Source organism: Salmo trutta, chromosome 3, assembly GCF_901001165.1.
Source record: "Salmo trutta chromosome 3, fSalTru1.1, whole genome shotgun sequence".
NCBI classification, from domain to species: Eukaryota; Metazoa; Chordata; class Actinopteri; order Salmoniformes; family Salmonidae; genus Salmo; species Salmo trutta.
In genome coordinates this window covers 74,677,238-74,699,863 of record NC_042959.1, presented here as the reverse complement: position 1 = coordinate 74,699,863, position 22,626 = coordinate 74,677,238, and the positions used below count along the sequence as shown (strand labels likewise).

General features: G+C 43.5%; 1 pseudogene; it reads right to left on the bottom strand.

Annotated features, from left to right (window-relative positions):
• Positions 1-202: 202 nt before the first annotated feature.
• Positions 203-17,709, bottom strand: LOC115166024 (threonine--tRNA ligase, cytoplasmic-like; annotated as a pseudogene).
• Between the last annotated feature and the right edge of the window lie 4,917 nt (positions 17,710-22,626).

Sequence of the window (22,626 nt, the reverse complement as noted above, 5' to 3'; positions counted from 1 at the left end):
ATTTGAGTATTAACAACCAATCACAACTGTTGCCTGAAAACCCTGATAAGACTCCTAAAATGGATGTCTCTCCAACCAGTGCTGCACAATGAAACACTTACACACACACACACACACACCAGCCCAATTAACATGACCATGTCCATAATGAGTTACACACACACAGAAAAAGTGTGTTGAAAAGACATCCAGAAGAGTTTTATAATTTCAGTTATTATATTTTATTACAAAAGTACAGTGAGCAATTCTTCATCCACAACAGGTGTGTGTGTGTGTTAGAAGTCATCCTGGTTGCTCCGTGTGTCTCGTAGGTGTGTGAGTGATGCCAGGACCTCCTCTGTCGGTCTCCTCCCTCCTCACCGTGCCACTCTCACACTCCTTCTCACCTACCACTGGACACGCACACACATAAACAATTATTGAATCAATATGTTTACAACCTGTGTCAGTTTATTTAGAATCTCCAGTAATCTAATCCGTGTTCACCCACGCACTCTTACCAAATATGTAGTTGTACTGGGCCAGCTGTGCAGAGCGGATCTTCTTATTTAAGGTGGCACCCTGGTCATCATCCACGTCAGCCATGAAGCCGGCCTCGCGGAACTGTCGGACCACCTTAACAAGAGCAAAACACACATCACTCACAGTGGTGGTAGAGGAGACAGGAACCAGGCTACGGTAGAATAACAGTAAGGACGGCACCTTTTACATTCCACCCTGAGGGCTGAGACACTGGTGGCTGTATTTCCTGGCTATGTATCATCATGACAGACCCCAGATCAGCAGTGTTGATAGACTCTCCTCCCCTGGGTCTACATACGCATTACATACAGGAGGATGTATTGGCAATGTTGTGACTGGCAGACTTTTTACAAGACAAGTCAAGAGAGAAATAGGAGCCGTGGCCTGATAAAGGCCTCAGAAACATTACAGGTCTGTATTCCATGTTCTCCTGTGTCTGGTCTTACCTGCTGATGGCTCATTAATCATGTGGCAGATGGAACTTGTAGAATATATTGATATGTGAGTAGTGGCATGTACGTACCTAGCTTTGTTTCATTGTTGGTTCCCATGTGTTAAATAAACGAAAACCTGATCACAAAATTAACCTCAACTCAAGTCCTTTTCAGAGTCATGATGAACCGTGTTTGGGTACAGTGTTGGATTAGTGTGCTGAGTCATGTTGTGTTTGGTCACGTGTATGGGGGGGGGGGGTTGATTTCAGCCTGCAGTACAAGGGCCATGTGTATAATGTGTCTCAGAGCAGGAGTGCTGATCTAGGACCAGGTTCCTCCTTTCCATGTAATCTTAAGAATTGAGATTCAAAATGCAAAACTGATCCTAAATCAGCACTCCAAATCTGAGACGCTTGATACGGCCCCAGAGCTGATATGAGTCCTGACCTGTTGCGTATACGACTCACTACCTCCCCCTACAGGAATAATGATGACCTGCGCTGGAGACAAACCACAGAGGCCTGAAAGAGAAACTGAGTGAGTAAGAGGAAGAGAAATGTGGGTAACCAAAATGGTATCATTTTAGATCAATCAAATCACAGACATTCAAACAGACACTCTTCCCCCCCAAAATTCTCAGCCAATATAGCGATCATGCGTTCCAGTGATCCCAGAACAGCTCTGTGGACCATCACTGGTCTGTGGGTCTCTCCATCCCCCCTGAGAGCGAGAGAAAGGGTGAAAGAGAGCAAGGGAGAGAGAGGGAAGAGAGAAAGATGGTGAGAAAGGGGTAGGGGAGAGGAGATCACTTCAGTCTTACAGCTACAATAACAAAGCGGACACCCCACCTCTGTTTTGGTAAAAAGCTAAGGGATGAGCCTGGAGAAATGTAACCACTGTGAAATTCAGAGCTATGGATGCAAGGACTGACCATCCATGATATCAACATTTGTTTAACCTTGTTATGAGGCTATACAGTGTTTATTTATGTTGTTTACAAATATTGTCCCGTGTCTGTTCTTTGCCCAGTCTGAGATACGTATTTTTCTTTGCAACTCTGCCTAGAAGGCCAGCATCCCAGAGTCTCCTCTTCACTGCTGACGTTGAGACTGGTGTTTTGCGGGTACTATTTAATGAAGCTGCCAGTTGAGGACTGTGAGGCGTCTGTTTCTCAAACTAGCCATTCTAATGTACTTGTCCTTTTGCTCAGTTGTGCACCGGGGCCTCCCACTACTCTTTCTATTCTAGTTAGAGACTGTTTGCGCTGTTCTGTGAAGGGAGTAGTACACAGCGTTGTACGAGATCTTCAGTTTCTTGGCAATTTCTTGCATGGAAAAGCCTTTATTTCTCAGAACATGAATAGACTGACGAGTTTTAGAAGAAAGTTCTTTGTTTCTGGCCATTTTGAGCCTGTAATCGAACCTACAAATGCTGATAATCCACATACTCAACTAGTCTAAAGAAGGCCAGTTTTGCTTATTTAAATCAGCACAACAGTTTTCAGCTGTTCTAACATACTTGCAAAAGGGTTTTCTAATGATCAATTAGCCTTTTCAAATGATAAACTTGTATTAGCAAACACAACGTGCCATTGGAACACAGGAGTGATGGTTGCCGATAATTGGCCTCTACACCTACGTAGACATTCCATAATTTATTTTTTAAATCAGCCGTTTCCAGCTACAATAGTCATTTACAACATTAGCAATCTCTACACCCTATTTCTGAGAAATTTGATGTTATTTTATGGACAAATTCATTTTTTTTCTTCCAAAAACAAGAACATTTCTAAGTAACCCCAAACCTTTGAACAGTAGTGTGTGTACAGTTAAAGTTGGAAGTTTACATACACCTTAGCCAAATACATTTAAACTCATTTTTCACAATTCCTGACATTTAATCCTAGTAGAAATTCCCTGTCTTAGGTCAGTTAGGATCACCACTTTATTTTAAGAGAATGTGAAATGTCAGAATAATAGTAGAGAGAATGATTTATTTCAGCTTTTATTTCTTTCATCACATTCCCAGTGGGTCAAAGGTTCACATACACTCAATTAGTATTTGGTAGCATTGCCTTTAAATAGATTAACTTGGGTCAAATGTTTTGGTTAGCCTTCCACAAGCGTCCCACAATAAGTTGGGTGAATTTTGGCCCATTCCTCCTGACAGAGCTGGTGTAACTGAGTCAGGTTTGTAGGCCTCCTTGCTCGCACACGCATTTTCAGTTCTGCCAACACATTTTCTAAAGAATTTAGGTCAGGGCTTTGTGATGGCCACTCCAATACCTTGACTTTGTTGTCCTTAAGCTATTTTGCCACAACTTCGGAAGTATGCTTGGGGTCATTGTCCATTTGGATGACCCATTTGCGACCAAGCTTTAACTTCCTGACTGATGTCTTGAGATGTTGCTTCAACATATCCACATAATTTTCCCTCCTCATGATGCCATCTATTTTGTGAAGTGCACCAGTCCCTCCTGAAGCAAAGCACCCCCACAACATGATGCTGCCACCCCCATGCTTCACGGTTGGGATGGTGTTCTTCGGCTTGCAAGTCTCCCCCTTATTCCTCCAAACATAATGATGGTCATTATGGCCAAACAGTTCTATTTTTGTTTTATCAGACCAGAGGACATTTCTCCAAAAAGTACGATCTTTGTCCCCATGTGCAGTTGAAAACCGTAGTCTGGCTTTTTTATGGCAGTTCTGGAGCAGTGGCTTCTTCCTTGCTGAGCGGCCTTTCAGGTTATGTCGATATAGGACTCGTTTTACTGTGGATGTAGACACTCTTGTACCCGTTTCCTACAACATCTTCACGAGGTCCTTTGCTGTTGTTCTGGGATTGATTTGCACTTTTCGCACCAAAGTACGTTCATCTCTAGGAGACAGAACGCGTCTTCTTCCTGAGCGGTATGACGGCTGCGTGGTCCAATGGTGTTTATACTTGCGTACTATTGTTTGTACAGATGAACGTGGTACCTTCAGGCGTTTGGAAATTGCTCCCAAGGATAAATCAAACTTGTGGAGGTAAAAAAAACAAAAAAAACATCTGAGTTCTTAGCTGATTTTATTTGATTTTCCCATAATGTCAAGTAAAAAGGCACTGAGTTTGAAGGTAGGCCTTGAAATATATCCACAGGTGCACCTCCAATTGACTCAAATGATGTCAATTAGAAGCTTCTGAAGCCATGACATAATTTTCTGGAATGTCCCAAGCTGTTTAAAGGCACAGTCAACTTAGTGTATGTAAACTTCTGACCCAATGGAATTGTGATACAGCGAATTATAAGTGAAATAATCTGTCTGTAAATAATTGTTGGAAAAATTACTTGTGTCATGCACAAAGTAGATGTCTTAACCGACTTGCCAAAACTATAGTTTGTCAACAAGAAATTTGTGGAATGGTTGAAAAACAAGTTTTAATGACTCCAACCTAAGTGTATGTAAACTTCCGACTTCAACTGTATGTATATATGTATGTATGTATAAATAAACACTCACGTCCTCTCATTGTCAACTGCGTTTATTTTCAGCAAACTTAACGTGTAAATATTTGTATGAACATAACAAGATTTAACAACTGAGACAAACTGAACAAGTTCCACAGACATGTTATTCCCTGTTACTCACATGTCCCTGAACAAAGGGGGGGTCAAAATCAAAAGTAAGTCAGTATCTGGTGTGGCCACCAGCTGCATTAAGTACTGCAGTGCATCTCCTCCTCATGGACTGTACCAGATTTGCCAGTTCTTGCTGTGAGATGTTACCCCATTCCTCCACCAAGGCACCTGCAAGTTCCCGGACATTTCTGGGGGGGGGAATGGCCCTAGACGCGAGTCCGACCATCACCCCTGGTGAGATAAAACCGCAACTCGTCAGTGAAGAGCAATTTTTGCCAGTCCTGTCTGGTCCAGCGATGGTGGGTTTGTGCCCAAAGGCGATGTTGTTGCCGGTGATGTCTGGTGAGGACCTGCCTTACAACAGGCCTACAAGCCCTCAGTCCAGCCTCTCAGCCTATTGTGGACAGTCTGAGCACTGGTGGAGAGATTGTGCGTTCCTGGTGTAACTCAGCAGTTGTTGCTGCCATCCTGTACCTGTCCCCCAGGTGTGATGTTCGGATGTACCGATCCTGTGCAGGTGTTGTTACACGTGGTCTGCCACTGCGAGGACGATCAGCTGTCCGTCCTGTCTCCCTGTAGCGCTGTCTTAGGCGTCTCAGTACGGACATTGCAATTTATTGCCCTGGTCACATCTGCAGTCCTCATGCCTCCTTGCAGCATGCCTAAGGCACGTTCACACAGATGAGCAGGGACCCTGGGCATCTTTCTTTTGGTGTTTTTCCAGAGTCAGTAGAAAAGCCTTTTTAGTGTCCTAAGTTCTCATAATTGTGACCTTAATTGCTTACCGTTCCACAGGTGCATGTTCATTAATTGTTTATGGTTCATTGATCAAGCATGGGAAACAGTGTTTAAACCCTTTACAATGAAGATCTGTGAAGTTATTCTGATTTTTACTAATTATCTTTGAAAGACGGGGTCCTGAAAAAGGGACGTTTCTTTTTTGCTGAGATTATAATATATATATATATATATATATATATATATATATATATATATATATATATATATATATATATATATATATATATAAAAATCATTTATAAGCCCAAAAATGAATGCAACAACTTAAGGATTCTAGCTTTAAATCCCTCACTCTAATAACATTGCCAGCCGTGTGCAACCCAATTAAATGTACCATCAGTTAGATAAGAGCAGAAGCTGCATCAGGGAACATCCCAGAACACACAGGTTGAACTGACATAGATGAGCGACTCACCCCACATACTGCAGGTCAAATCTGATTGGTAGCTGGAAGTCCAATTGGATGGTGGCACACTGGTGCTGTCGACCAATGGCGTCCTTGATCTGGATGTCAATCTAGGACAACAGGAAGATGTGGGAGTGTGTGAGTGTTAATAACATGGCTCTGTTCAGGGCGGGTTGCAGCGTTACACAACGCTCAGACAGAAGGGTCTTGTGTAACTGACCTTTGGCCCGTAGAACGCTCCATCTCCTGGGTTGAGCTGCCAGCGCTCTCCAAACTGCTGCAGACTCCTCTCCACTGCTGCTCAGAGAGAAAGAGACAGAGAGAGGAGAGCAGGGGGGACAAGAGGGAGGGGAGTGAAAGAGGGAAGAGGGGAAGAAAGTGGGAAAGAGAAAAATGGAAAGAAAGGATCTCATTTCTTCATTGAGCTTCTCCTCTCTGTTAATTTCCTGAGCTTTACTACACAGAGGAAGAGGCAGGGAGCATAGACAGCAGCCACGGAACAGACAGGGCTTTGAGTTCGTCACATCCACATGGCCATTTATCAACACTGATTGGATAATTGTCCCTCATTACATGATGTTATTATGATTACAATAGAGGCTATGTGCTGGAATTTATAGACATGACTTGCGGGACAGTAAACACACATTTACACAGCTGTCTCTGTGCGTGTACATCTGTCTGTATGTTGTGTGTGGTGTGTGTACCTGCTCAGCGTGGTCCCACAGTGCAGGCTCCCCCAGGCAGGGTGGAGGTCGGGTGGAGAGGAGAATCCAAATACTCGATACACAAAGTCCAAACACGCTATGATCTCCTCCTCCAACTGACAGAGAAAGAGAGAGAGTGTGTGGGGGGGTACAGGAAGGGATTGGGGGGCAGGAGTACAGCCAGAAAAGGAGGACAGGGTGATGAGACAGAATAGAGAATGTAAATGCAATATTGTGAGAGACAGTATAAATAAACAGATGTGAAACTGGAGAGTCCAGGGCTTTCAGGGTTAAGGGTTAACTCAGAGATGAGTCCAGGGGTTAAGGGTTAACTCAGAGATGAGTGAGGAGGAACAGTTAATTTATTGACTGTTCTAGTGATTGGATTAGCCAAAGTAGAAAACAAACCTCACAATATCATGTGAATCAGTGTGTGTATAAGCGCAAGTGTGTGTGTGGTTTAATGGGATAAGGGAATCATTGGGGGAGTCAGGGATACAATCCAACTTTCTCCCACTGTCTGCTGTCCTAGGACTTTCCAGGGTGGAAAATGTGAGACAAATATCCCAAAAGGTTCAAATGACAGGAATCGTGTGTGTGTGTGTGTGTGTGTGTGTGTGTGTGTACCTGCTCAGGAGTGCAGAAGATGTGTGCGTCATCCTGGCAGAACCTGCGGACCCTGGTGAGACCACCCAGAGCGCCGGACAGCTCGTTCCGATGCAGTGCCCCGAAATCGGCCCAACGCAACGGGAGCTCCCTCCATGACCTTACACGCTGCTCAAACATCAGACTGGAACAGAGAGAGCTGTTATTGAGAGGTCCTGAACAGTGTGTGGGGCAGAGTATGAGAGAGAATGTAGGGGTGTGTGTCACCGGTCACAGTAAACATGTTTTCACTGTAGTGTTCCCAGTGACCCGAACGCTCCCACAGTGCAGTGCTGTATAGAGTAGGGGTCACAACCTCATGGAAGCCACGCCTCCTGTACTCAGTCTGGGGGGGGGGGGGGGGGGGGGGGGGGTATGGAGAGAAGGAAGGGATGGGTGGAGAGAAAGGGAGGAACAGAGGGATGTAACAACTTAATTATTACAGACAGATTTCTTCTCTGTTCATGTGTCATCCAGGGTTATTTGGAAAACAGACAGTCACAGTGTAGTAATTGGGGTGATTTCCTGACTACAACAGGAGTGTCCTGAGGTCACAGTCAGGGTAAAGATGTCTGAATGAGCGGCTGTGTGTGTGTGTGCGCACAGGGAAGCCAACTTCGCTGATTGTCGTGGCCATTCTTTTCTAAAATCATAAAAAAATAGTAAGGGGGTGTTAGTAAATTCACTCTGGAGTGCCAAAGTGTGCTCAGAGAGCGCTCTGGGCGTTCGTAAATTCAGAGTTGTCAGATTCTCCATTCGTAAATTCAGAGTTGTCAGATTCTCCATTCATAAATTCAGAGTTGTCAGATTCTCCATTCATAAATTCAGAGTTGTCAGATTCTCCATTCGTAAATTCAGAGTGTTGTCAGATTCTCCATTCGTAAATTCAGAGTGTTGTCAGATTCTCCATTCATAAATTCAGAGTGTTGTCAGATTCTCCATTCGTAAATTCAGAGCGTTCCGCTCTAGGAGCTTTCAGAGCACACACTGGACCTCGGCAGTTAATCACCCAAGCTAACTGGCTAAAGTTGGTTAACTTGCTAGCTACTTCCAGACACATAATGAGAGAACACCTGACTCTGACCATTTTACTCTCCCTAGCAGAGCTGGTTAGGCTGTTTGCATGTTATCCAGAGTGTTAGTGACTAACTGTGCTGCTTGCAATAATTAAATGAAGTTAATTTGACAACGTTTACTGACACCGGTCATATTTAACGGGTGTTGCACGTTAATTCATCAGTTATTCTGCGCTCTGGCACACTCAGACGAGAGCAGATAGGGTACGTTAGTTAATTCACTCTGGCTAAGTCAACCAAAGCAAAGTTGGTAGAATGTTTGAATTTGGAATGTTTGGCTGATAAGATTAACAGTGTTGATTTGAAAGTCGTTCTATTTCCTTGCCATGGTCATTCTATTCATAAGAATACTTACATTTGAATATGATGATCTTACAATTGAAAAGAGCAACTTTAGAATGTTTGATTGATAGGCACCAATGTTGATATGGAACTGTTTTGGTGGCATCAACACCACGACTAGACGAGGGACTTTTTTCTGCCAGAGCCATATATGAAGATATTTCTGCCAGGTTGTAGAACAGCTGACATGTTAGCACCTTATTCTTGAGATGTTGGTGATGTAATAATACGAGAGTGCCTCTGACAGTTCCCTATGAAATGACCCGCTGTAAACAAACAAAACAGTGCAGCAAATTTAAAATACATTTTTACCGATTAGCATTTGGGATAATGTGTATCCAAGTCGGTATTGTGTTTTGGTGTCAACAAATTGCATCTTCATCGATTTTGAAAACTATCAGAAATAAACAGCATAATGTGGAAGTGTCAATGATCACTTAGCAACGGCTATAGAGGAGAAAGTGGTGCTCTCAGAACGTTCAGGCAGAGACCGCATTGGCCCAACTCTCTAGATACTGTTTCACTCTGGTTTCTGCCATCTTAGATTATCAACTTTTCAAAAATGCGCTTCTACATCCAGCGATTTCACCAGTCTGTAACATGGATGGCACTGAGACATCAGTATCTTCCTGCAAGACCTTCAAATCCCATCATCAATGGTACGAATCATGGTGTACTCTCACAAAGATTTGGTTATTGTTGAGTTTAGTGCACTTCTCAACATTCCTTGTTTAGCATGCATTTGGGTACATATAGAACTGGTTATATGTGTGAATTTAGGTCTGGTCCTGACCGAGTTTCTCAGAGATCTTGCAGTGTGAGTGGCACTGGAAGCCCCGAAACATGGCCAGCTGCTGGTATCATAACCAGCACCTGCCTGAGCAGCACCTGCCTGAGCAGCACCTGCCTGAGCAGGAGAAATGACATCCGTTTCACAAGCACATGGAGCTGAAGCGCAAGGTGGAGTTTTACAGGAGAGTTAGGAGGGGGTTTTACGAGCAGCGTGTGAGCTCAGGGCCCAGTTCTGGATTTGGCCTGTCAGATAGTGTTAAATGCATAGAAATATAATGAATAGAACTGGACTCCTAATTCAAGTTAATGGTTTGACCATTCTATTTCTATGCATTTAACACTATCCGATCGACGAAATACAGATAGACAACTTGTGAAAAACTGGGACCAGGAGACCAGTGGCATTTTTCTGATGGAGAATCTACAAGCCATTCCGGGGGTGTTGGAGTTGGCTGCAGAGATGGGCTTCCTGTGAATATCTGATCTATTTTGGAGAAGCAGTAGCTAGTAAGAGGGATTGGTAAGTATAGTACATTTGTGTAAGTTAGTCTATTTTATATCAATAAAAATAAACAATATTTCAAGCATAAAATTGTGATGCGTCTGTGTTACCTTTATAAAGTGATAAAATGATGATGCGTCTGTGTGTGTGCGTGTGTTACCTTGATGAAGTCAGCGAGTGTGTTGTAGATGTGAGCTCCTTTAGGCAGGAAGAAGCAGCTTCCAGGACTGATGTCATTAAAGAAGAACAGCTCCTGGTCCTGGAGGCAAAACACACACACACACACACACTTCCCCCCATATCAGTAAACGCTCCATTTGAGATACCGTCGCACTTGCCTCACAGCTGGTCAAGATGCTAAGCTAGCCCGCTAAAATAGGTTAGTTCGTTAGCAATAGTTTCTACACTACTCGGCTAGCTACAGTAGCGCTGCCGTGCCAATAACAACCTGTCTCCAGTTGTTTATATTTCTATGCGTATTGGGCCTAGATCTTTTATCTTCCCTCTCCACCTCACCTTGCCGATGCGTCTGTGGTCTCTCTTCCGTGTCTCCTCCTGTTCCCTCTCCCACTCCTCCCTCTCCCTCTGTCCTGGGAAGGCCACACCCATCACGCCTGACGTGCCAACAGGATTGGTCAACGTTACGGGAGACACCTGAACAGAGAGGGGGACAGAGAAAGAGAGAGTAGCAGAAAAGAGAAATATACTGAACAAAAATATAAAAGGCAACATGTAATGTGTTGGTCTCATGTTTCATGAGCTGAAATAAAAGATATCATAAAATGTTCCATATGCACAAAAAGCGTATTTCTCTCCATTTTTGTGAACAAATTTGTTTACATCCCTGTTAGTGAGCATTTCTCCTTTGCCAAGATAATCTATCCACCAGACAGGTGTGACATATCAAGAAGCTGATTAAACAGAATGATCATTACACAGGTGCACCTTCTGCTGTGGTCAATAAAAGGCAACTCTAAAATGTGCCGTTGTGTCGCACAACACAATGCCACAGATGTCTCAAGTTTTATAAGGAGCGTGCAATTGACATGCTGACTGCAGGAATGTCCACCAGAGCTGTTGCCTGAAAAAGTACTGTTAATATCTCTACCATAAGCCGTCGTTTTAGAGAATTTGGCAGTAAGTTCAGCCAGTCTCACAACCGCAGACCACATGTATGGCGTCAGGAGGGCGAGTGGTTTGCTGATGTCAATGTTGTGAACAGACTGCCCCATGGTGGCGGTGGGGTTATGGTATGGGCAGGCATAAGCTACGGATGGACAATTAACACAACTGCATTTTATTGATGGCAATTTTAACGCAGAGATACCATGACGAGATCAACTCTACGCGAAGGAGATGTGTTGCGCTGCATGAGGCAAATGGTAGTTTAAGGTATCTGTGACCAACAGATGCATATCTGTATTCCCAGTCATGTGAAAACCATAGATTAGGGCCTAATGGTTTTATTTCAATTGAATGATTTCCTTATATGAACTATAACTCAGTAAAATCTTTGAAATGGTTGCATTTAACAAATGATAGCCCCACTAAGCCCAAACCAGATGGCGTATCGCTGCAGAATGCTGTGGTAGCCATGCTGGTTAAGTGTGCCTTGAATTCTAAATAAATCAGACTGTCACCAGCAAAGCACCCCCACACCATCACACCTCCTCCTCCATGCTTCAAGGTGGGAACCACACATGTGGAGATCATCCGTTCACCTACTCTGTGTCTCACAAAGACAAGGCGGTTGGAACCAAAAATCACAAATTTGAACTCAGACCAAATGACAGATTTCCACCAGTCTCATGTCCATTGCTCATGTTTCTTGGCCCAAGCAAGTCTCTTCTTCTTATCGGTGTCCTTTAGTAGTGGTTTCTTTGCAGCAATGTGACCATGAAGGCCTGATTCACGCAGTCTCCTCTGAACAGTTGATGTTGAGATGTGTTTATTACTTGAACACCGTGAAGCATTAATTTGGGCTGCAATCTGAGGTGCAGTTAACTCTAACTTATCCTCTGCAGCAGAAGTAACTCTGGGTCTTCCATTCCTGTGGCGGTCCTCATGAGAGCCAGTTTCATCATAGAGCTTGATGGTTTTTACAACCGCACTAAGGCGGTACACCTGTTTATTAAAATGCATTCCAGGTGACTACCTCATGAAGCTGGTTGAGATAATGCCAAGAGTGTGCAAAGCTGTCATCAAGGCAAAAGAGTGGCTACTTTGAAGAATCTCAAATATATTTTGATTTGTTTCTTTTTTGGTTACTACATGGGTTCCATATGTGTTATTTCATAGTTTTGATGTCTTCACTATTATTCTACAATGTAGAAAAAAGAAAAATCTAAGAAAAACACTTGAATGCGTAGGTGTTCTAAAACTTTTGACCGGTAGGTAGTGAGTATTTTATATACACTGCTCAAAAAAAAGGGAACACTTAAACAACACAATGTAACTCCAAGTCAATCACACTTCTGTGAAATCAAACTGTCCACTTAGGAAGCAACACTGATTGACAATCAATTTCACATGCTGTTGTGCAAATGGAATAGACAACAGGTGGAAATTATAGGCAATTAACAAGACACCCCCAATAAAGGAGTGGTTCTGCAGGTGGTGACCACAGACCACTTCTCAGTTCCTATGCTTCCTGGCTGATGTTTTGGTCACTTTTGAATGCTGGCGGTGCTTTCACTCTAGTGGTAGCATGAGACGGAGTCTACAACCCACACAAGTGGCTCAGGTAGTGCAGCTCATCCAGGATGGCACATCAATGCGAGCTGTGGCAAGAAGGTTTGCCGTGTCTGTCAGCGTAGTGTCCAGAGCATGGAGGCGCTACCAGGAGACAGGCCAGTACATCAGGAGTCGTGGAGGAGACCGTAGGAGGGCAACAACCCAGCAGCAGGACCGCTACCTCCGCCTTTGTGCAAGGAGGAGCAGGAGGAGCACTGCCAGAGCCCTGCAAAATGACCTCCAGGAGGCCACAAATGTGCATGTGTCTGCTCAAACGGTCAGAAACAGACTCCATGAGGGTGGTATGAGGGCCCGCCGTCCACAGGTGGGGGTTGTGCTTACAGCCCAACACCGTGCAGGACATTTGGCATTTGCCAGAGAACACCAAGATTGGCAAATTCGCCACTGGCGCCCTGTGCTCTTCACAGATGAAAGCAGGTTCACACTGAGCACATGTGACAGACGTGACAGTCTGGAGACACCGTGGAGAACGTTCTGCTGCCTGCAACATCCTCCAGCATGACCGGTTTGGCGGTGGGTCAGTCATGGTGTGGGGTGGCATTTCTTTGGGGGGCCGCACAGCCCTCCATGTGCTCGCCAGAGGTAGCCTGACTGCCATTAGGTACCGAGATGAGATCCTCAGACCCCTTGTGAGACCATATGCTGGTGCGGTTGGCCCTGGGTTCCTCCTAATGCAAGACAATGCTAGACCTCATGTGGCTGGAGTGTGTCAGCAGTTCTTGCAAGAGGAAGGAATTGATGCTATGGACTGGCCCGCCCGTTCCCCAGACCTGAAGCCAATTGAGCACATCTGGGACATCATGTCTCGCTCCATCCACCAACGCCACGTTGCACCACAGACTGTCCAGGAGTTGGTGGATGCTTTAGTCCAGGTCTGGGAGGAGATCCCTCAGGAGACCATCCGCCATCTCATAAGGAGCATGCCCAGGCGTTGTAGGGAGGTCATACAGGCACGTGGAGGCCACACACACTACTGAGCCTCATTTTGACTTGTTTTAAGGACATTACAAAGTTGGATCAGCCTGTAGTGTGATTTTCCACTTTAATTTTGAGTGTGACTCCAAATCCAGACCTCCATGGGTTGATAAATTGGATTTCCATTGATTATTTTTGTGTGATTTTGTTGTCAGCACATTCAACTATGTAAAGAAAAAAGTATTTAAGATTATTTCATTCATTCAGTATGTGTATATATATATATATATATACACACACATACTGAATGAATGAAATAATCTTAAATACTTTTTTCTTATATATCCCAGCCATCCTTCTTCCATAGCCACCATTTTGGAACCACTGCACTACAGATAATAGGCAGGGGCTGCGTTTCCCCTTGGGACAATAAAGATTGACAGGATTTGACTTGGCGGGGGCAGGAAACTGGTCACTGACAATCACAACATCCTGTGGCTATTGCTCTCCCAGCATGGAAAGTGGAAATTCCATTCTGACCAGTACAATACCAGTATGGAAATTCCACTTCTGAAAGCAAACAGTAGTGCTGAGCGATTAACCAAAATGTTGCGTTTTTAAAACAACTAATTGACAAACGTCAGTTCAATTATTTGAATTCGATTTAGTTCATTCTTTTTTCTGTGAGCTCGATGCGCAGTTTCTCTAGAGACAAACCAGATCATCAAACCGAAACTGAACAGACCTCAAGCACTAATTGCTCAGCACCAGCAAATAGGTCATTGTTGGCATCACGGGCTACCAAGCTACAGTTCTAATGCTTCTAGGGAAAAAAAACAAGCAGCGTTTTGTTTTCGCTTGTCTTCCGTGTGACATGTTGTTCTGACTTGTTAGTCTCCAGTGCGTCGTTTAACTGGCCAGTGACTGCCAAGCGATTGTCATTTACCAGTAAGGAATTTCCAGTGTGACCTGTGCAGTCCCAGTACATATTGGTATCAGGAAGAGGTCAGAGTTAATGGCTATATTGCCTGGTAATGTCACAGCCCATGTTATGAGTTAAACAGTAACCAGGTTTCCATCCAACAGGTTTCCATCCAACCTTTTTCTGTGAGTAAAGTACATGTTGAATAAAAAGAAAAGTCATGACAGGCCGGATGGAAACAGCAAATTTGTAGGTAAACTTTCCAAATGTAGACAAAACACGCTAGACAAGGTGGGATCTTTTAGTGTCTAAAATTAAAATGGCGGTGGAAATGCTTTTATGCGCAAATATTTATATAATAACCATCATAACGAAGTAAAGTTGGAGTCACGCGATGACAAGTCTGTGTGGTCTTCCCACTATGACACGTCAGGAAAGCATGCAGTTTATTAGAGTACAGATGAAATACGTTATTATGAACGTCAGGGTGGTGAAAACACAAGGTGATGAGCTTGATGCTCCTTTCCAAATACTGTATCAAGGGTCTGATGCTTGGCTGCCTTTTGACAAATAAAAAGAATCTTGCTCTTTTGTCTATAATAATCTCATCATGTAGGCTATACCCACACTGTATCTGCCAGCTGTTGGCTACAGCACGCGTGCCAGGACCAGAGTGGGAACATTCGCTACATAACTCAACATGGTTTGTGACAAAACCATCAGTAGAGATGAAAATGCGATGGAATCCCATTTAAGTGTTGTTTTTTTATCCTGTACATTCAATTTTTACATCCAGTGTAGTTTAGATGTCATGAGGAGAAGACAAGAACTGTATATTCCACACTGAACTGATATGCAGACAGGAAGGCAGGCAGGTTGACACACAAACAAACATACATACCTGCAGCATCTTGAAGACCTTGAGGAGACCAGTGTGAGGGAGGAGAGGACCATTGCAGACTCCTATGCTGTCTCCACACCTGACCCACACACGGAACAGGAAGAGATGGACATGTCATCCTAGTGTACAGTCATTTCTCCTTAAAAACAGACCATGACTGTGTTGTATCAGGCTGTGAGATGTTGAGCAACAAACCTGTAGACTGTGACAGTAGGACCACTCATCTGTTCTTCAATCAACTGGAGTCTCAGAGCATTGTCCTAGATGACAGAACACTCTCAGTTAGTACACATACACACTAGTGTATCACGGCCACACCCCTTGAATTACAGACATTCCTAGATGACCATTACAGTCAGAGGTTAAAGACAACACATGTAAACAGTCAATTCCACAAGCTGCTACAGGTAGGAGCAGAGCAACACACCTACATTCTAGAATACTGTGGGCCATAACCATAATGCCATCTAATGTCTCATTCTGTACCAACTTCATACTATCCCTGCGTCATTACACCGACTAACCAAACACTCTAAGCCAAATACATTTAGTGCAGGTAAGGTACAAAATAGTACTGGTATTCATCCAAATACCTGTTTCCAACCACAATGGCTATGTCCTAAATGGCACCCTATTCCCTATATAGGGAACTACATAAGAAATAGGATGCCATTTCAGATGCAGCCAATGACAGACAAACAGAGCCAATGACCTCTGACCTGGAAGAGCTCTGTAACTTCCTGCCTGTTCAGCTCCAGTCTGGAGAGAGGAAGCCTCTGGCCAGCGGCCTCCTTACATCTCTCCTCTAGCTCAGCTAGGGATAGGCCACTGGGAGAGAGACCAGGGGTAAATACTGTTTCTCTGTGTATACAGTGCATGCGGAAAGTATTCAAACCACTCAACCTTTTCCACATTTTGTTACGTTACAGCCTTATTCTAAAATGGATTCAATTGTTTTCCCCCCCTCAATCTATACACAATATCCATAATGGCAAAGCAAAAACAGGTTTAGACATTTTAGCAAATGTATTTAAAAAAAACAAAAACAGAAATAACCCATTTACATGATATCTCCTCCCAGGGGCTCTGTTAGAGAACAAATGCATCCTTCCTCCCATCCCTCCCTCAAAGCAGCTTTTCTGTCTTAAAGGGGTGCCAAAAGGTGAGGGGATGGTTAGTGTGGTAAAATTTAATGACTAAGTTGCTTTGGATAAAAGCATCTGCAAAATGGCATATATTATATTACAAAGAGAAGAAGATATCTTACCTGTTCTCCAGGAGGTGGTCACAGTAGAGGCCGGACTCCGACACGCCCTCTCTGCACACATCCACCCCAAACACCCTCTCTAACACCCACCCCACAACACACGCTCCTGTCATCCACACAGCCTGGGGAGAAAATGAAAGAGATGAGCGAGAGGGGATAAGAGAGAGAAGAGGTCAACCTCTGCCTCTGACTGCTCTACATGTAAGATCTATTGGGTTAGATGAATGAGAATGTCCTTAGTAAGTACCCGTTTGCCCTCTGTGGTGTCGAAGCCTAGCAGCTGTAGTTCACAGTCAGCCTCCAGGGGGCGAAGCAGCTCCCACAGCTCTCCATTCACCCTGCACCTTTCACACTGCACAGACATGGAGTGTTGGAGGGTTAGAGACAATGTCAATATGTTTGCATACACCTATCCAATTTCACCAAATTCCAATCTGAAAGCAAAGGGAGGGGCACATAGGTGTCCCAGGGACTGAGAAAGGCCTGTAGGACTCTACAGGGAGTTACTAAGGCTGCATTTAGACAGGCAGCCCAATTCTGATTTTTTCTCTCACTAATTGGTCTTTTGACCAATCAGATCAGCTCTAAAAACGACCTGATGTGAAAAGATCTGATGAATCAAAAGACCAATTAGTGGGAAAAAATAGAATTGGACTGCCTGTCTAAACACGGCACGTGTTCTGAGGGATAAATGGTGCTTGAACTGGACAGAAGCTCAATGGGGCAGAGTACTGGCACCTCAACATTTCTGCTGCTTGAGTTCCTGCACATCTTACAGAATATTAGCTCAAAAGTATTGCAGAGTTCCTTTACCTAAATATAAAACAGTACCGGCACTCAAAATAAGTACCAGCACCTATTAACCCAGTGCTCAATAGGTGCTGGTACTTATTTTGAGTGCCGGTACCCTTCCCTGACTTTTAGGATTCTGAATAATACATTATAAAAACACATGTCTGAGAGGCTAACCGTGCGTTCTGAGCGATGATTGAGGGCGTGGTCACGCCTGTGGTGCCATTCACCGTCCTGCCATCAGCCAATCGGACGCTGAAGGCCTGTTTCGTGGCGCCGCTTGTCCTCTGCTGTCCCTGCCTCTCTCTGAGAGATTCAAACACCTGCACACGCTCAGACAGAGCAGGGGATGCCTGTATATAAAGGCAGACGGGAAGAAATTAGGAAACAAGGGAATAGGAAAGGAGAGAGCACAGGGGTCAATATGAACAACAACAATACAGACAAGGGGATCATACTATTACCATGTAATTGTTTTAAATCAAATCTTTGCACAATATGGTATTCATAAAACCTAGGGTATTATGATCATACATACATTCGTAGTTGCATATTTCAGAAAGAGAGAGAGAGAGAGGACCCAATAATATGCTTAATTGAGAACTGTCCCCCCCACCAAACACCCCTAAAAAAATGTAGAACCTTGTGGTCACACACAGAGACACAAATGACATGACAGTTTACAGCGCAGTCTTGTTTGGACGTCAGAACCCTTTCAGGGCTATTCATAGATCCATCCAATGGCTTGTCAGAGGACACGCCCACACCTATGTACCTGAGCGGTCATAGGACAATGCTACACCACTGATTTGGAGAAGGCTGGCTACACAACCCAATGATACTGTACTCAGCAGGCCACTACAGCTACATTTCATAACAGAAAACGGTTTAATAAGGTTGCACACCTTGCTAAAGCGCCTCTGACAGTGAAGCACTGCTCGAACTGACGGCCGACAGACGGGAAATTATAACATCACTGTCACGAGCATCCTTAATCCACCGAAAACTTTTCATAATCATAACATTTCACACTCGTTGTCCATTAAACTGCAAGCCGCCATAATACCGGAAGAATGTTGTAGATGGGGAAGAAAAGTGATTGGCCAGCAAGGGAAGAGGGCGGAAACTTGACGTTGGCAAGTGCGCGCACGTTGGTGAGCGTCAACAATGAAAGCGCGCCCACCGTTCATTTATACGCCTCAGTGGCGCTCACTAATCTGTATTTAACATTCGGATAGATCACTTTCAGGTACACGAGACTAACTTCACAGCATTCATCTAAAACCGGCTATCCATGAAAATGACCTGAATCTATTTAACATAGGTATGCTCAATTCCTACATTTTGTCAAATTACACCCAAGATCAAGAGTGGAGCGTTCAAGAAACCCATCCCAATATGAGTAGATCACTGCATCTGTGCAGCGCCTGAAGAAAATTGATCAACGGTGAGGCAACCGGATTGGTCCCTGTGAGAGCCAGCCAGCAACACACATCCATTCATTGATTGGCCGCATGAAGAGAGAGGAACAGCAGAGAGGAACAGCAGAGAACGTTGTAGCTCAGAGCACCGGTATTAGGCTATTACCCGCACATAGCTCAAAAGTACTCGCCTCTAACGTGGGGCAGAAATTAGGCTACTTTCAACAGACTTCTGGAAGGAATAGTATGAATAGCCTATTTCGTTTACATTATTTTAATATAAAGTAGCATATAACTAGGATTAGTTTGAGAAGCCTTGCCACTGGCATCTCAATTCGTACATTCAAGACATCAGTAACGAGCGCATGGTGATATGATCAATAGGGTTTCGTTATTTCTTTCCACATAAGGTATATTGGTTCAAAGCTCAGTGGTTGTTGACGTCTTTGTGTATAATAGTTAAGACACAACTTGGTCATTTTATTTTACCGATATACACGTAAATATGGTTTCATTTTTTCTACATAAATGTAAGTAACTTAAGTAAAATATACTTCAAAGAGTTACATAGTGTTGATGTACTAACAAACGTTAATATGCTTTTAGAGAAAAGGGGATTTGCAAGTGACGCAGCCTGGCTCGTATAAGAAAAAACATTGAAAGAACGCTTGGGGGCGCTAGAGTAATTTAACTGGGGATTTAGGACCACCTGTAAAGTGTCACTGAAAATACACTGAAATGGGTAGGTCCTTGGGTAGAATGCCCGAGAGGGACCTTCTCCTCAAATACATTTGAGGAGGGGGGGAGAGATAGGACACAAGGAATCACAGAAAGACAAATTGAGTTAGAGCCCTAGAAATCAGATTGCCCTAAAATTCACAGGTTACCCCAAATACTGATTCCAAAATCTCATTAGGGGTAAAACTCCAAAATTATATTAGATCAGTGTCTAGGGGCAATGTCATTCTCATTGGCTACTACCTGAAATATGGACCATTATGAAGCACAATAAAATACTTGTTCACCGTCAATATCTCATACTTGGAACCCCACCACCACACAGATAAGAGACGTGTGTACTCTCATAAGGTGAAACATTTATGTTTGTATGAAGAGCATCTCAATGGCTCTCATCGCATCCTTTCCTTCATCTACACTGATCCCAATGAAGGAAACCGGTGAAATAAAGACTTTTAGCACACTTCCCTACATTGCTTTCACCTATCCAGTCTTCTCAGAACAGTATATGAAGGTGATGAGAGGAAGCCACTGAGATGTGGTAATATTACAATATGATCTCAACTGCCTTTCATTAATGGGACAGGGGTAATACATTTAAAGTACTGTGCAGTGACTGCACTGAATATTGGGTGGGTGGGTTACAGACGTCAATGCTTTCAACGCCAGACTGTGAAATCAGAGTCAAGGTGCGTCATACATGCAGTAGACTGGTTTGGGAGGAACTATGGATGTGACAGCAAAGACATGTGAACTAGAGCTCTGTGCAAGGATGTGAGCTACACAACCAAGAAAATCAGTGTCAATCGAAAAGGTTGAATGTAGATGGGTATGGTAGATGCTGTTGGATGGAATCACGTGTGTGTGTGTGTGCGTGCATAGAAAACAATAAATGGTAACCCACTTCTGGGTTAGGATCTTCAGACTCAATAATATAACTAAACGTACAATGGGTGTAATAGCATGGCAGTGACTACCTCAGCCAACCAGAGGAGGCTGGTGAGGGGAGGACAACTCATAGTAATTGATGGAATGGTATAAAACACATGGAAAACCAGGTGTTTGATACCACTCAATTAATTCCTTTCCAGCCATTACCTGAGCCTGTCCTCCCCATATAGAGTGCCACCAGCCACCACTGGTCTTAACCGATATGGTACAGTACTGTCTTCATGTCAGTGCTCTGTGGCCTGTTCCGGTCACCAAATCAACCCCTAGTCTCTACTACACACTTCACATATATGAAAGGATTGGATAGGTGCAATACGGTAATAGCTGCACCTTGCCTCTGATTGGCTTACACCTATGTAATCCTCCCAGATCGACAAGTGCCTAAAAGGTAAGGCCAAGGGATTGATTATGAATTGAATATTCATAATTGCAGAGGCTGTGTTTAAAACAAAAACACATGCAGTAGGACTCCATGGAGTGTGGTTTAAACTGTAAAGTCTTCATATGAAGTAAATGCCTGGCTGGATGTCTAAATTGTGACAGTCATAGGTAAACATAGTAAATCCCTGAACTACAAGACGGCTCAGTGGTAGAGAGAGGAGAGCAGTAGCATCGGAAAGGATTGGACACTCAAAAGATTAATGATAGAACATCATTGATGATCATAAAAAGAATAGCAATGCATCTAAACAAGGAGAACATAACAACCACCCCTTCATAACTGAATCATTACATAGTTAATGCATACTATACACACACACCATCAGATTCCTCAAATCTTAAGCATTTTCACTCAAATTATTCAAACAAACATATTTCAAACTCAAGAGTACATTGAATGACAATATTATTTAAACAAACTGTTCAAAGAAAATGATTACATCTCTGAATCCATCCTGGTGGCTAGCTCTGTCTGAGGTATGAGTTAGAAGGGAGGTCATTAGTCTACTGTACAGCAGGGAAACGTGCACAAACCAACCAGCCTGCGTTAATCTGGTCATTATCAGCAGTGACAGAGATGCATCACATCATACATATAGTCAGAGTAGCTGCTCTGTACCATTGATTCAGGACAGCATCGCTTCCATTCAGACATTTATAGCAGAACACTATAAACTCATAAACTAACACTGATGGGAAATTTAGAGGAGCATTTACATAGTTTTCCATCATCTTAATGAGTAATGAATGTTTGCAGATAATTCACTCATCACTTCTTCATTGGTGTTATTTGGTATTCTACAGTTGTAAATGTACAGCGTCAGAGGAAGGAAAGGAGGAAAAAGAAGAGACTAAATCTAGGAAAGGTAGCGAAGGGAAAAGGTCAAAAGTAACAAACAAACAAAAACTTCTGGACTGGACAGACAGTGCACTGCACATGCATAGGCAAGTATAGATATTTTACATCTGACATGAAGTTACAGCCACAACAAAAATCACAGCAAGAAATCCAAAACAACTCAGAAGAAATGAGCAGTTGGTGGAAAAAATGACATTGTTTGTACTGTTATAAGTAATGTTTCAGCATTTCAATTCAGCTTTGAATAACTAGACCAAAATAACATCTATCATACTGCAGCAGCCATGACAACTGCGACTGGTCTTACCGGTATCCATGACAGTATCAAAGAAAGTAGTACCCTCCCCTTGGTTGGGTTGAAACTGGATTTTATTAAAGACAATACAGGTAGCGATGGCCTAGTAGAGAGACACAGCGGGTTCATAGTTCAAACTTCTAAAGCACCCGCCTCAACTACTGAGTCTCCACAACTCATCATTATCGGTTAAATGCGTCTTTACACTGGACGATTCTTCACTCTCCTCCCCCCTCAGATTGGAGAGATGGAGATGGACAGACTGGTGTTTTGTTAGAGCAATGAGAAGCACGAACATCTCTGCCTCGGTGTGTAACTAAAGCTAAGGCTTCTTCACAATGGCGTCAATCACAAGTTAGCGAATAGCTATGACTCTGCTCTTTACACAAACAACCGAGGTTTAATAGTCGCAACACAGCCAACTCATTCAGTCTATACATTTAAAAGCTGAGAAATATACAGAGGGAAGAGAGTCTTAAGCATGAAAACCTCTAGGAGAGAAACAAGGTTATTATTTCCAATAT